Below are 15,978 nucleotides of genomic sequence, written 5' to 3' on the forward strand. Positions count from 1 at the left end.
TCTCCAATTATCATAATGATTCTGGTTTCTATTGATTTCCTTACAGATGGTCCTAATTAATTTTTCATCTATAATTCCATTCAAGTACATAATTTTGAACTCTATATTCTCCCTCCTCCAGGGTAGATATGGGAATGGAGAATATCTGTTAAGGATAACTCCCATTTGCACAGTTTAGAAAATCTGGTGTTAGAGGAGAAGATCCAGATTGCACAGATAGTGAAGCAGCCATTGAAATCAAGTACAATATGATCAGCTGCATGCTGCGCCACAGTGTGACCTACTTTTTTCTTAGCCACAGGATTTTATAATCACTGTTACCCATCTTAGATATATCATACCCTCACAACTTTAGCAACTGCTTTTCAACAGCTGGTCTTCTTGCAATTGGCGCATTATTTGGTTCTATAGAAACTGGACCATGAAGTTTCAGTTTTAGTACAGGGTGTTACAAAAAGGTACGGCCAAACTTTCAGGAAACATTCCTCACACACAAATAAATAAAAGGTGTTATGTGGACATGTGTCCGGAAACGCTTAATTTCCATGCTAGAGCTCATTTTAGTTTCGTCAGTATGTATTGTACTTCCTCGATTCACTACCAGTTGGCCCAAATTGAAGGAAGGTAATGTTGACTTCAGTGCTTGTGTTGACATGTGACTCATTGCTCTACAGTACTAGCATCAAGCGCATCAGTACGTAGCATCAACAGGTTAGTGTTCATCACGAACGTGGTTTTGCAGCCAGTGCAATGTTTACAAATGCGGAGTTGGCAGATGCCCATTTGATGTATGGATTAACACGGGGGGCAATAGCCATGGCGCGGTACGTTTGTATCGAGACAGATTTCCAGAACGAAGATGTCCCGACAGGAAGATGTTCGAAGCAATTGATCGGCGTCTTAGGGAGCATGGAACATTCCAGCCTATGACTCGTGACTGGGGAAGACCTAGAACAACGAGGACACCTGCAATGGATGAGGCAATTCTTCATCCAGTTGACAATAACCCTAATGTCAGCATCAGAGATGTTGCCGCTGTACAAGGTAATGTTGACCACGTCACTGTATGGAGAGTGCTACGGGAGAACCAGTTGTTTCCATACCATGTACATTGTGTGCAGCCACTATCAGCAGCTGATTGGCCTCCACGGGTACACTTCTGCAAATGGTTCATCCAATAATGTGTCAATCCTCATTTCAGTGCAAATGTTCTCTTTACAGATGAGGCTTCATTCCAACGTGATCAAATTGTAAATTTTCACAATCAACATGTGTGGGCTGACGAGAATCCGCACGAAATTGTGCAATCACATCATCAACACAGATTTTTTGTGAACCTTTGGGCAGGCATTGTTGGTGATGTCTTGATTGGGCCCCACGTTCTTCCACCTATGCTCAATGGAGCACATTATCATGATTTCATACGGGATACTCTACCTGTGCTGCTAGGACATGTGCCTTTACAAGTATCACACAACATGTGGTTCATGCACGATGGAGATCCTGCACATTTCAGTCGAAGTGTTCGTACGCTTCTCAACAACAGATTTGGTGACCGATGGATTGGTAGAGGTGTACCAATTCCATGGCCTCCACACTCTCCTGACCTCAACCATCTTGACTTTCATTTATGGGGGCATTTGAAAGCTCTTGTCTACGCAACCCCGGTACCAAATGTAGAGACTCTTCGTGCTCGTATTGTGGACGGCTGTGATACAATACGCCATTCTCCAGGGCTGCATCAGCGCATCAGGGATTCCTTGTGATGGAGAGTGGATGCATGTATCCTCACTAACGGAGGACATTTTGAACATTTCCTGTAACAAAGTGTTTGTAGTCACGCTGGTACATTCTGTTGCTGTGTGTTTCCATTTCATGATTAATGTGATTTGAAGAGAATTAGTAAAATAAGCTCTAACATGGAAAATAAGCGTTTCTGGACACATGTCCACATAACATATTTTCTTTCTTTGTGTGTGAGGAATGTTTCCTGAAAGTTTGGCCGTACCTTTTTTGTAACACCCTGTATATGATGTTTTGCTCCTTGCAGTCTAGGACTGCCCAACCTATGGAGGTACAGATCAAGTTATTGTATGCGCACTCTAGAAATGAGAGTCCAACCAACAACCACTTTTGTTGGTGAGTAATGGACAGAGCATCTAGCACCTAGCCCATGCAAGCCCTGACTTCAACCATCAGCCATAACTCTCACAAGTTTTTTTCATCAGGAAGACACCCACCAGGTCCACAGGACAGCATCCACATTGATTATGTGGGTCATTTCTTCAGTTTGATGTGCCTCATTATCATGGAAGCCTACTCAAAACTTTTATATATCCATCACTACCACTGCACCACATAGTAAAGAACCTTTCTGACCTTGTCATAGGGGTTCTCCCATACTGTATAGCCCCATTATTGGCCTTCAGTCCACATTATCAGTTTTCCACTTGTAACAGGGTTATACGCAGTTACTGACCACAACAGTCAACCCCTATCGAACGGTGAAGCAGATTGCGTGTTGAGGGCCTCAAAGAAGAAATGAAATCCCCTGTTCAATCTGGGCAAATAGAAGGTGCATTAACTGTCTTTTTAAGAACCCAAAATGCCATTCCAACAAATGTGAAGTGCCTAGTACAACTCGTGCACCATCAACCAACCCATACCCTTTTCCACATGGTGCAGGTGGCACCTCATAACAGGAAGCAACCTCACACTTAGCATGCTGCCAGTACCACTGTGTGGGCACACAGCTAGAGCCAACAAACTGGATGAGACCTGGCAATCATCAGAGGGACACACAGCTGCCTCACCTTCACTCTCAATGGAGATGGCTTTTCCTGGCATTGTCATCAATACCAGCCACATCCGTAATGATACCCCATGCCTTCCAAACCGTACAACATGTACAAGTCTATGTGACTGCCACCTCAACATCAGCATTTGCCATTCCATGACAGCTCACAAATCTGCCGCTTTGGAACATCAATGGAATGATCCCCCCTCTCAGTCACAGCAGAGTTATGGTAATAAGATGCTTTCAAAAACTGCCTGTGTCTGAAGCTCTAGTGGTAGAGTGCTTCAGACCGCACTTGCAGAATATCATTAACAAGCAGAAGAAGGTATCAATGATCAAAAGGCTGTGATTGCATGTCTGACAACTGGTCTGACAAAGAATGTTAAGAAAGGCAGGAAGATATTTTTGGTCAGCAAGAGTGACAGCAAACAAATTTCAGAGTATCTAAGCAGTCAGCATCAAATATTAGGTGACAAGGATGAAGATATGGGAAAAAAAGGAAAAAAATCAAAGGAATCATGCAATATTCCCTAGACAAGTGTGCTCTGAGCAAGGTCTTAAGAGATGAGAAAGACCCTCCATGGTCTAATAGACGTGTTAGAAAACTGCTACGTAAACAAAGAGAACTTCATCTCAGATTCAATAGAAGTAAAAACCAAGCTGACAAACAAAAGCTGAACGAAGTGAACATGAGCATAAGGAGACCAATGAGGGAAGTCTTCACCGACTATGAAAGTAAAGCTTTGCAACCAATCTGAGTCAAAACCCCTAAGACGTTTTTGGTCGTACATAAAAATCAGTAAGAGCGTCAAAATCATCTATTCATTCATTTAGTGATCACTCTGGTACCAAAATGGAATATAACAGTGAGAAGGGCGAAATACTGAATTCGATCTTCTGAAATTGTTTCACCGAGGAAGATCATAACACAATCACTCCTTTCAATCATTGTACGAGCTCTAAATGGCAGATACTGAGATAACTGATCATGGAATAGGAAATCAACAACAATTGCTTAGTACTGGAAAGGCGTCAGGACCACTTTATGGCCGGCCGGAGTGGCCGTGCGGTTCTAGGCGCTACAGTCCGGAACCGCGTGACCGCTATGGTCGCAGGTTCGAATCCTGCCTCGGGCATGGCTGTGTGTGATGTCCTTAGGTTGGTTAGGTTTAAGTAGCTCTAAGTTCTAGGGGACTGATGACCACAGCAGTTAAGTCCCATAGTGCTCAGAGCCATTTGAACCATTTTTGTACCACTTGATGGTTTGGAGATTAGGGGCACTCAGCATCAAGGTTAGGACTACATGAGATATCTATAAGATTCTACAAAGATTATGCGAAAGAACTTGCTCCCCCATCTATCAATAATTTATCGCAGATCACTTTAACCTGTTGTAGAATTATGGAAAATGTTTTATGCTCACAAATTATGAAGTTCTTAAGGAAGGAAAATGTCCTCTATAAAAATCAGCATGTTTTCCGCAAACAGAGATCCTGCAAAACTCAGCTTGCTGTGTTCCTCCATGAGATCCACAGCTCTGTGAACAATGGCGCTCAGATTGGTGCCAAGTTCCTTGACTCCAGCCGGCCGAAGTGGCCGTGCGGTTAAAGGCGCTGTAGTCTGGAACCGCAAGACCGCTACGGTCGCAGGTTCGAATCCTGCCTCGGGCATGGATGTTTGTGATGTCCTTAGGTTAGTTAGGTTTAACTAGTTCTAAGTTCTAGGGGACTAATGACCTCAGCAGTTGAGTCCCATAGTGCTCAGAGCCATTTGAACCATTTGAACCTTGACTCCAGGAAGGCGTTTGACACCATCCCGCACTGCTGTTCAGTGAAAAAAAAAAAAAAAAAAAATTAGCTTATTGAGGATCGGAGCAGATTTGCGCCCAGATTAAAGATTTCCTTGTAGACCCAAATCAACATGTCGTTCTTATCGGTACAAAAGCGATATGTGTAAAGGTAATTTCCGGAGTACCGCAAGGAAGCATGACAGGACTGTTACTATTCACAGTACATATAAATGATCTACTAAAAGCGTGGGATGCTTTATGTGGCTGTTCGCAGATGATGTGTGGTTGTTTGTAACAAAGTAACAACACCAAAAGATACTAATGATTTGAATAATGACCTTCAGAGAATTGATGAATGGTGCAGGCTCTGGCAGTTGACCCTGAACATAAAAAAAATGTAACATATAGTGCATACGTAGGAAAAGAAATCCCCTATTGTATAGCTAGACTAATGATAACAGACTGCTGGAAACAGTACCTGCCGTAAAATATCTACGAGTAACTACCCAAAGCTACCTCTAGGGACACTATGAATGTAGTGTGTGGACATATAAGGTAAGAATGTGGGTCTCACAGGAGGTGTATGCGAGATAGTCCCTGCAGTTGCACCATCCTCTGTGCCCTCGGTGGCTCAGATAGATAGAGCGTCTGACATGTAAGCAGGAGATCCTGGGTTTGAGTCCCGGTCGGGCAACACATTTTCACCTGTCCCCATTGATATATATCAATGCCCGTCAACAGGTGAAGGTATTAATAATTCTAATTTCGTTCTAGACGGCTGCAGGTCATCAATGGTATAAGTACATAGTTCTGGCAATACTGGTCATGACTTTCCTCTTCTGTGCGGATTTACAGATATTACCCAAACTCTTACGGGACTTGGTAAGAATGTCTTCCACGTGTAATGAGTAGGGACACTACGAATGTAGTGTGTGGACATATAAGGTGAGAAAGTGGGTATCACAGGAGGTGTGCGCAGGATAGTCCCTGCAGTCGCACTATCCTCTGTGCCCTTGGTGGCTCAGATGGATAGAGCGTCTGCCATGTAAGCACGAGATCCCCATTGATATACATCAACACCGTCAGCAGCTGAGGGTATTAATATATAATTCTAATTTCGTTCTAGTCGGATGCAGGTCACCAATGGTGTCTATTCTTTCGGACATGAACCGAATTGGGACGTCGCAACGTCCTCAAATTGTGTAACAGGGCTGGCATTCTTCAACACAGATACTACTCAAAGTGCTTGTCTCAGCAGCTTGGACGTTTTCGGTAGCGCAAAATACTCTCGTTAAAGGTCAAATCTTATGTGAGGAGACAAAAAGAAGTCGCATGGTTCCAGCCTTGGATTGTAAGGTGGTTGTGCAACTGTGTGGCGCACCAGCTATCGATGAGCTTCGATTTATCCTGAGTGGTTAGGTCACAGTTCATCAACACCCCTTACTAACATGGACGCACCTAGTTTGAATCATTGATCCAAGTGGACACTACACAAACGGGCCTGAAAATATACATCCCCCCCCCCCCCCCTCTAGTAATTTTTGTTAACTATTGCAGTTAAGCAGCCCTGGATACTCTCTCAAATAATCTGACTACCTACTCAATGTGTGGAGATATCAACTATTGCGACTGCTAAAAGTTGCCACTTCCACGGAAGCTATAGCTCTTGCAAGGAATAAAGAATCTGTCTCTTTAACTTTAATATTTTCACTCACAACAAAGAATATTCCTTCTCGATATAAAACTTCAACCAAGCAAGCACATTAATAAAATCACTCGATGAAGTCCACTACCAATCACAGGTCAAGAATTTTAGAAAATCGGTAGCGATATATCATTCTTAGTGTTATACAGGTACTGTGCCGTAATTCCCTAGCTATCAGTAATATTCAGTTCAAATTCCAGTCAAGTAAATTTAATCTGTCAGACGCACAGGCAGTCAAGACCGCCCCCAATGAATTTTGTTTTTTGATTCGCCGCCCTTGAGAAGCACGGCATATGTCAATGTGGCACTCAAATTGTTCCCACACTGCAGCGAGCATGCCTTGAGTTACAGCTTCCGCAGCTGCTGTTATACGATGTCTCAGTTCATTCATTGTTGTTGATAACAGAGGTGCGTAAACAGAGTCTTTTGTAAACCCCCACAAGAAATAATCACGTAAAAAAATAAAAAATAAAAAAAAATAAAAAAAAATAAATAAAAATGGTTCAAATGGCTCTAAGCACTATGGAACTTAACATCTGAGGTCATCAGTCCCCTAGCCTTGGAATTAGTTAAACCTAACTACGCTAAGACATCACACACATCCATCCCCGAGGCAGGGTTAGAACTTGAGATTGCAGCAACAGCGCGGTTCCGGACTGAAGCGCCTAGAACCGCTCAGCCACAGCGGTCGGCTAATCACGTACAGTCAGGTTCGGTGACCTCGGAGGCCAGTAATGTAGGGCTGAATCATTTGGTCCAGCCCAACCAATCCCTCATTCAGTAATCCTTTGATTTAAAAATTCCCACACTTCCAGATGCCAGTGTGGCGCGCCCCATCCTGTTGGTAAACGAAGTAGTTCGAATCAGTTTCCAGCTGTGGGAAAAGAAAGTTGTCAAGCATATCGAGATATCTGCTTCCTGTAACAGCATTCTCGGCAAAGAACAATGGACCATATACCTATCCCGTGAAACTACGCATAGTACCTTAAATTTTTGAGAGTGCAATGTTGTACAGCTTCACGTGATTGTTCCGTAGGCCTACCTGATATTCTCGTATTATGACGGTTCACCTTACAGTTTAAATGGAATGTTACCTCATCGCTAAACACTAAGCTTGGAAGGAAACTGTCATCCTCTGTCTTGTCAAGAACGAAATTGCAGAAATCCACAGGTTGCTGTTTGTACCTTCTCGAAGAGCTTGCAGTAGCTGACTTTTGTATGGTGTCATGTGCAAATGTCGACGCAACACACGCCAGACGGATATCAGGGGGCATGTTGAGCTACCGAGCTGCACGGTGAGTGGATTCCTGCGGACTCCTTGTGAAACTATGGCGGCTGCGTTCGACGCCTGTGTCAGACACTCGGGGACGGCTCGGTGATTTTCGTTTACGCAGACAACCTGCTTCTCGGAATTGTTCATGCCATCGTCTAATGCTCTGTGCTGGAGGAGAACCTACACCATACATAGTACGAAAGTCACGCTGAACAGTTATTACTGGCACGCACTGTGCAAAACGTAGGACACAAAACGCTTTCTGTTGTTCCGACACCATTTTTACTAGAACTGAAGTGGGCGCACACTGCTGCCACCTAGCGGGAACCATGTGAAACTTGAGGGTTTGCTCTTTCCAACAGTACGTTGTTCACGGAAATATCTTAAATAACATTATACGTAGTTATGATTTTTTTTAAATCGAATCATTCTTCTTGATACACCCTGTATTTTCAAATACTTTGAGATGGCTGAGGGCGCAGTCTGGCGTTCTTTGACCACTGCAGCATTACCGCGACAGTGTCCTGCAGCCCTCTGTCAACGACCAGATACTATCGCTCCACCGGCCGCATCACCGGCAGGTTAGTTCAACGAGTTACAGTTATCTGGAACAGTAATAATTCGTTTACTACTCAGAGAATCCCCTGCGCTGGCAGTCGTGTTATTAAAAACCCGGGCGCTGTATCGCATGATCAGATATTAACAATAGATCATGATGGCTGATATAAAAAATCCGTCACGCTCAGTGTGTCTCGGCTCTTTGATGCAGGTTGCTGATTGGCTGGAATTCTGGGTGGACGCACACAATCCTTTCACTCGAGTAATCCAGTTAATGGTTGTAGGCATCTCATACAAAAGTCAAATAGATATTATTTCTTTTTTTTTTTTACTTTTTAATCCCTCGTAAATGTTTTTTCTTCCCTTTTTGTTTGTAGTAACGGGGGAACATCCTACTCCGAACTTTGTCTTTTTGTTTCTGGATCACCCCTACTCTCCAACTCACGAAGAACATTGCTTCCAGATCAGACGATATGTCGGCTTGTGTGAAATAAAAGACGGGAAAAAGATCACGATCTGGTTCAATGTAGGTTGTATAAGACAGGATATGATGTGGAGCAGAAGAAAGGCGCTTTTGATTGAAAATAGAATGTCACATTCATGGAATACTAATAGCAGCAAAGGTTGGGAGACCATTACAAAAGTAGAATATAAAACTTTCGAAGTATTATGACATACTTTCTAAAGAGAAGTCATTTTCTTTTATAACCTTTCCTTTTGGTTTATTTTATTTATTATTTACTAGCTATCTAATTCCGTCCCCTTAGGCCGCATCACGAAGCTGTTATGCTTATACACGAACATAAAGTGAAGTACACAAAGTGAAGGCCCCTCCCCCTCTTGCACCCTGCTCCCTCCCCATTCCCTACTCCTCCTCCCACCTCCTCCCCTCACAACCACACACACTGCACTACACTGCATCCTGGAAGCTCTCCTCTCTGGCTAGAGTAAAAAGTTAAAATAAATAATAAAAATAAAGCATTAAATTTTATTTTTAATATTTTAGTAAAGTGAAATGCAGCCTCAACAATTTTTATCTCATTTATCATTGCCTGAAACAGCTATCCATCACTACATCATTGCACATAACAACTATTGCACACTACCAAAGGTACATTTTAATTAACAATAAAACCAAACTGTTTCATTTGATAATTTGTATTTAGCTAGTAAGGCATCATTATACATTCAGAATGAAAACGTAAGAAGTAAATGAATTACGACACAGAACATTCAGATGAGAAGTGAAACAATTTCTAATACATCATTGTAACTAAAAGATGTAAACTGCTACTGCTACTGCTTAGTGACCTTCATTCGTGTTGTAACTTCAATGCGCACTTGTATATACAGACTGATCTATTACTTTAGAAAAATTAATACTTGGCACTCTTTCATTTTCCGCGGAAATATCTACACGTTCATCTATTACATTTTTTTTTATCGAATCACATATTAAAATCTGTTCCTGTTCCATTCGCAGATGGAGTGTAGGGAGAATGACCGACTATACATGAAGTAAAACTAAACTAAACTCCTCCTGAATAGGCCACGAAGGCCCAACGGTACCGAACGGCCGCCGTGCCATCCTCAGACCATAGGCGTCACCGGATGCGGATACGCTCTCCCGGCCGTATGTGAGTTTCCGATACCGGAGGCGCTACTTGTCAATCAAGTAGTTCCCCAGTTTGCCTCACAAGGGTTGAGTGCACCCCGCTTGCCAACAGTGCTCGGCAGACCGAATGGTCACCCGTCCAAGTGCTAGCCCAGCCCGACAGCGCTTAACTTCGCTGATCTGACGGGAACCGGTGTTACCAGTACGCCAAGGCCGTCGGCATACATGAAGTAGAAGTACAAAAAATACCCCTCAAAAGGGGGAAATACAAGATCAGTTAAACATCGTGATCGCGAGTTACGTGATGGTAACTCCTCTCTATAGGCTAGCCTTCACTCTAGTAACGCGGGTAGCACGGGCGACCTACTCGCCAGGCGAAGCGAGGCCGCTAGCCATTCAAGCGGCCTATAACAGAGGCCGTCAGCAAGTGAAGTGGTGTAGCACGTCAACAATCACGTGAAACAAGTAGGGCACAGTTTCATACCACTGCGCAAACCAGGATATACAGGGTGTTACAAAAAAGGTACGGCCAAACTTTCAGGAAACATTCCTCACACACAAAGAAAGAAAATACGTTATGTGGACATGTGTCCGGAAACGCTTACTTTCCATGTTAGAGCACATTTTATTACTTCTCTTCAAATCACATTAATCATGGAATGGAAACACACGGCAACAGAACGTACCAGCGTGACTTCAAACACTTTGTTACAGGAAATGTTCAAAATGTCCTCCGTTAGCGAGGATAAGGGGATACATGTATCCACCCTCCGTCGCATGGAATCCCTGATGCGCTGATGCAGTCCTGGAGAATGGCGTATTGTATCACAGCCGTCCACAATACGAGCACGAAGAGTCTCTACATTTGGTACCGGGGTTGCGTAGACAAGAGCTTTCAAATGCCCCCATGAATGAAAGTCAAGAGGGTTGAGGTCAGGAGAGCGTGGAGGCCATGGAATTGGTCTGCCTCTACCAATCCATCGGTCATCGAATCTGTTGTTGAGAAGCGTACGAACACTTCGCCCTGAAATGTGCAGGAGCTCCATCGTGCATGAACCACATGTTGTGTCGTACTTGTAAAGGCACATGTTGTAGCAGCACAGGTAGAGTATCCCGTATGAAATCATGATAACGTGCTCCATTGAGCATAGGTGAAAGAACATGGGGCCCAATCAAGACATCACCAACAATGCCTGCCAAACGGTTCACAGAAAATCTGTGTTGATGACGTGATTGCACAATTGCGTGCGGATTCTCGTCAGCACACACATGTTGATTGCGAAAATTTACAATTTGATCACGTTGGAATGAAGCCTCATCCGTAAAGAGAACATTTGCACTGAAATGAGGATTGACACATTGTTGGATAACCCATTCGCAGAAGTGTACCCGTGGAGGCCAATCAGCTGCTGATAGTGCCTGCACACGCTGTACATGGTCCGGAAACAACTGGTTCTCCCATAGCACTCTCCATACAGTGACGTGGTCAACGTTACCTTGTACAGCAGCAACTTCTCTGACGCTGACATTAGGTTTATCGTCAACTGCACGAAGAATTGCCTCGTCCATTGCAGGTGTCCTCGTCGTTCTAGGTCTTCCCCAGTCACGAGCCATAGGCTGGAATGTTCCGTGCTCCATAAGACGCCTATCAATTGATTCGAACCTTCGTTCTGGAAATCTGTCTCGATACAAGCGTACCGCGCCACGGCTATTGCCCCCCGTGTTAATCCATACATCAAATGGGCATCTGCCAACTCCGCATTTGTAAACATTGCACTGACTGCAAAACCACGTTCGTGATGAACACTAACCTGTTGATGCTACGTACTGATGTGCTTGATGCTAGTACTGTAGACCAATGAGTCGCATGTCAACACAAGCACCGAAGTCAACATTACCTTCCTTCAATTGGGCCAACTGGCGGTGAATCGAGGAAGTACAGTACATACTGACGAAACTAAAATGAGCTCTAATATGGAAATTAAGCGTTTCCGGACACATGTCCACATAACACCTTTTCTTTATTTGTGTGTGAGGAATGTTTCCTGAAAGTTTGGGTGCACCTTTTTGTAACACCCTGTATGCCCATTCCGTATTATAACAGGCAGTTCTAGTTCCACCGAATTCAGCAGTTCCTTTGCAGCTCAACCGCCGAGGAGCATCGACCTGTTCGTCGAAGGAATCGCCACCCACGCTGATGACGAGTCCGAAGGAAACCAGCTGCCCAGAGACGGCGCCAGACATCGCCACGGAACAGTGTTTAAGACAGGAGGAATTTACTCCTATTCACCAATATGGACTTCCTCTCTGAACGGGACACTGGTGCGGGCTACGACTATCGGTGCCTTGATCACAGTTGAGTATTTGTGTTATTGAATTATTCAGTGTTTTGGACATACACATATTCAGTTACGTCAGAAGTTGTAATTTTTATGTGGCTGCGTGCCTGATACCGATTGTTCGGAGTAGCTGCGTCTTGCAGGCTGTTGTCAACCTACAGAAGTCACAGAGACCACATCGAATGGCGACGATGTGAAGCTGCAGCTTTACGTCCAAAGAGGGTTTCATAAATTTCCACGTACGTCCTGGGGACATCAATGGTGTCTTCCTTCGAGTTCTCCCGCCTACTTTTACACTCGCTCACCAGTCAAACAATCCTGTAACCATACGCACCGCCCTTCCCCTACTAACAGTACTACGAAACTAGATAACCATTCGCTAGTGAGTGTATAAAGCTTATGTTTTTAAAATATGTTTAGCTTGGAAAAAGAGCGCTCAGCTTTTGCAAGAGACACAAGTTCTACTAGATACACCAGAACGGCTGAGCGTACATCGTGATAAGACGGTACCGGTTCTGCTCAGTCTTATACAGCGAACTGTTACGATGAAGTTCTTACCAACATTACCGTACTGTGACAGCTGACTGTCTGTGTTTGTAACTTACTTCATTACCTACCGGTACTTAAAATCTGGTATTTAGTCGCGAAAAAATGTTGTCAACCATGGGGTAAAAGAAGCGTCATTCTAAGGTTATTTAAATTCAGATTTCTTTATTGTTGTTCTTCGTTTGTTAGAGAACTTACCGTCGATACTTCGTCTTTCGCAGATTCTGAAAGTTTCATCAGACAGGCAGAATACGGCGTTGTGGTCGGCAGCTCCTATATAACAAGTGTTCAAAAATGGTTCCGTTCAAATGTGTGTGAAATATTATGGGACTTTCATCTACATCTACATTTATACTCCGCAAGCCACCCAACGGTGTGTGGCGGAGGACTTAACTGCTAAGGTCATCAGTCCCTAAGCTTACACACTACTTAACCTAAATTATCCTAAGGACAAACACACACACACCCATGCCCGAGGGAGGACTCGAACTTCCGCCGCACAGTCCATGACTGCACCACCTAAGACCGCTCGGCTAATCCCGCGCAGCACAACAAGTGTCTGCTGCAGTTGTTAGACCGGTTGCTGCTGCTATAATGGCAGGTTATTAAGATTTAAGTGAGTTTGAACGTGGTATTATAGTCGGTGCACGAGCCAGGGGACACAGCATCCCCGAGGTAGCGATGAATCGGGGATTTTCCCGTACGACCATTTCACGAGTGTACCGTGTGTGAGTATCAGGAATCCGATAAAACATCAATTCTCCGGCATCGCTGCGGGCGGAAAAAGATTCTGCAAGAACTGGATCAAGGACGATTGAAGAGAATCGATCACCGTGACAGAAATTCAATCCTTCCTTAAATTGCTGCAGATTTCACTACTGGGCCTTCAACAAGTGTCAGCGTACAAACCATTCAACGAAACATCATCGATATGGGCTTTCGGAGCCGAAGGCCCACTCGTGTACCCTTGATGACTGCACGACACAAAGCTTTACCCCTCGCCTGGGCCCGTCAAAACCGACATTTGACTGTTGGTGACTGGAAACATGTTGCCTGGTCGGACAAATCTTGTTTCAAATTGTATCCAGCAGATGGACGTGTACGGGTATGAGACAACCTCATGAATCCATGGACCCTGTATGTCAGCAGGGGACTGTTCAAGCTGGTGGAGGGTCTGTAATGGTGTGGGGCGTGTGCAGTTGGAGCGATTTGGGACTCCTGATACGTCTATTTACGACTCTGACAGGTGAAACGTACGTAAATATCCTGTCTGATCACTTGCAGCCATTCATGTTCATTGCGTACTCCGACGCACTTGGGCAATTCCAGCAAGACAATGCGGCACCCCGCACGTCCAGAATTGGTACGGAGTAGCTCCAGTAACGCTCTTGTAAGGCTCTTCTGAGTTTAAACACTTCAGCTGGCCACCAAACACCAGAGACATGAACATTATTGAGCATATCTGGGATGCCTTGCAACGTGCTGTTCAAACGAGATCTCCACCCCCTCGTAATCTCACGGATTTATGGAAAGTCTATGGTGTCCGTTCCCTCCAGCACTATTTCAAGACATTAGTCGAGTCCATGTCACGTCGTGTTGCGGCGCTTCTGCGTGCTCACGGAGGCTTACACGATATTAGGCAGGTGTACCAGTTTCTTTGATTCTTCAGTGTAAATTTAAATTGTGATTGCACACAGCTGTACGTGCCACTTATGAAGGATGCCCCGCCATAGACTGGCTGCAACATTTGCTCACTTCTAGCCCCTTTCGTTCTGTAGATTCAGTTAACAGGTGTTCCAGTCCTGCTGCAGATTGGACTTGGCAGAAAGAGGCAAATGATCAACACACCTTTGCCTCTGAAGTATATCCAGAACCAACATCGATTGCTTTGAACGTAGTGTAAAAGTTCACGTGACTGATCCACTTTACTAATTTTTTCATTTTCCTTTTCATTTCAATTTTTCCTTTCTTTCTTCCGCTCTCTTTGTCCTCGGGGGTCCCAGGGCTTTGTTCCAGGTGCCCCAGCCTGTGTATGCCCTGCTGTCACCGCTGGATAGTTACCTTAATTATACTATGATTATTTTCCGCATGTCGTCTAAGAGTAGGCGACTTGAAGCAGTCCTCAACAATGGAGGGATCCCTGCAGGGGCCTACAGAGTTGCTTAGCATCAGTCTGAGACGAGACAGTTGGCGAGTGACGCGAATGTGTTTGTTCCCAGTTAGAAAACTCATAAGAAAACAATATAATACAATAACAGCACGGAGAACGACAGCAGTCAGAAGGTAACCCGTCAACAAAAATTTAAGTTCTGCCGATCTTTGACACCCAAAACACAGTTGTGAAATCGACTGCACCTTTCTGTGGACACACAAATACACTGACACGAGCGTATACGGGGTGAGGACAGAAATATGGAAACACACACACAAAAAAAGAAACAAAAACAATACAGTACAATACATAACACGGTGTAGGAAAAAGCATTGACAATAAAAACGGCTTCCAGTCTTTTCGAAATGGGTAAGTGCAGGTTCGGTATTATTTTCAAGGGTATCTTATACCGTCTTCCTGCAAACTCTGATGGTTAGGGGAGATGCGAAAATTCATCCTCGTGCTCACAAAATCAGTCCTGGACCATGTGAGCTGTGCCCATCAGGGCCCCGTCATCTTGGAACATGGAATCAGCACTGGGGAAGAAATATTATCCGATGGAAAGGTTCTGGTCAGTCAAAATGGTCACATAATCCTTGGCAATAATGTGACCTGGCCAGGTACCCATGAGGCCACTGGAATACCAAGATATGGCTGCCCAAACAGTCACAGACCCCCGGCATGTTTCACTCTTGGGACGTAAACTCGAGCTGGAAACAGTGTTCAACGAGACTCATTGTGGTGTGCGTACTGTAAGACCTTCGGCACACAGACCATCAGATTATTTGACTTGTCGCTCTAACGAAGTAGGCGAGTGTCAACAATATGTCTCGTGGTCTTATCGTGGCGTGTTTATCTGCTGCCGTTAGGTGAGACGATAGAAATGCCACTTGCACGCTTAGAGTAGCAGTTTGATGGCGGCCAACTTTAAACAGAACTTGATTAATTTTCACACACAGTTATTAAAATAATAACGTAACTTGATTGTGGATGCTGTTTACAATTGACAATCTGAAGTTTCTTTGGTCTTGGTACATTAATCTTATTCTCACATATCTCTGATACTTGACAAAGTGTCTATTCATTTATCTTCATGGAGACTAATGCAGACTGGTACAGACAAGTGCAGATAAATGCAGACTCGTATAGACTAATGCAGACTGACTAATCGGAGGTCTGTACACTCGTTACAATACCTTGCGCA

Source organism: Schistocerca americana, chromosome 3 (genome assembly GCF_021461395.2).
Source record: "Schistocerca americana isolate TAMUIC-IGC-003095 chromosome 3, iqSchAmer2.1, whole genome shotgun sequence".
In the NCBI taxonomy this organism is placed as follows: domain Eukaryota; kingdom Metazoa; phylum Arthropoda; class Insecta; order Orthoptera; family Acrididae; genus Schistocerca; species Schistocerca americana.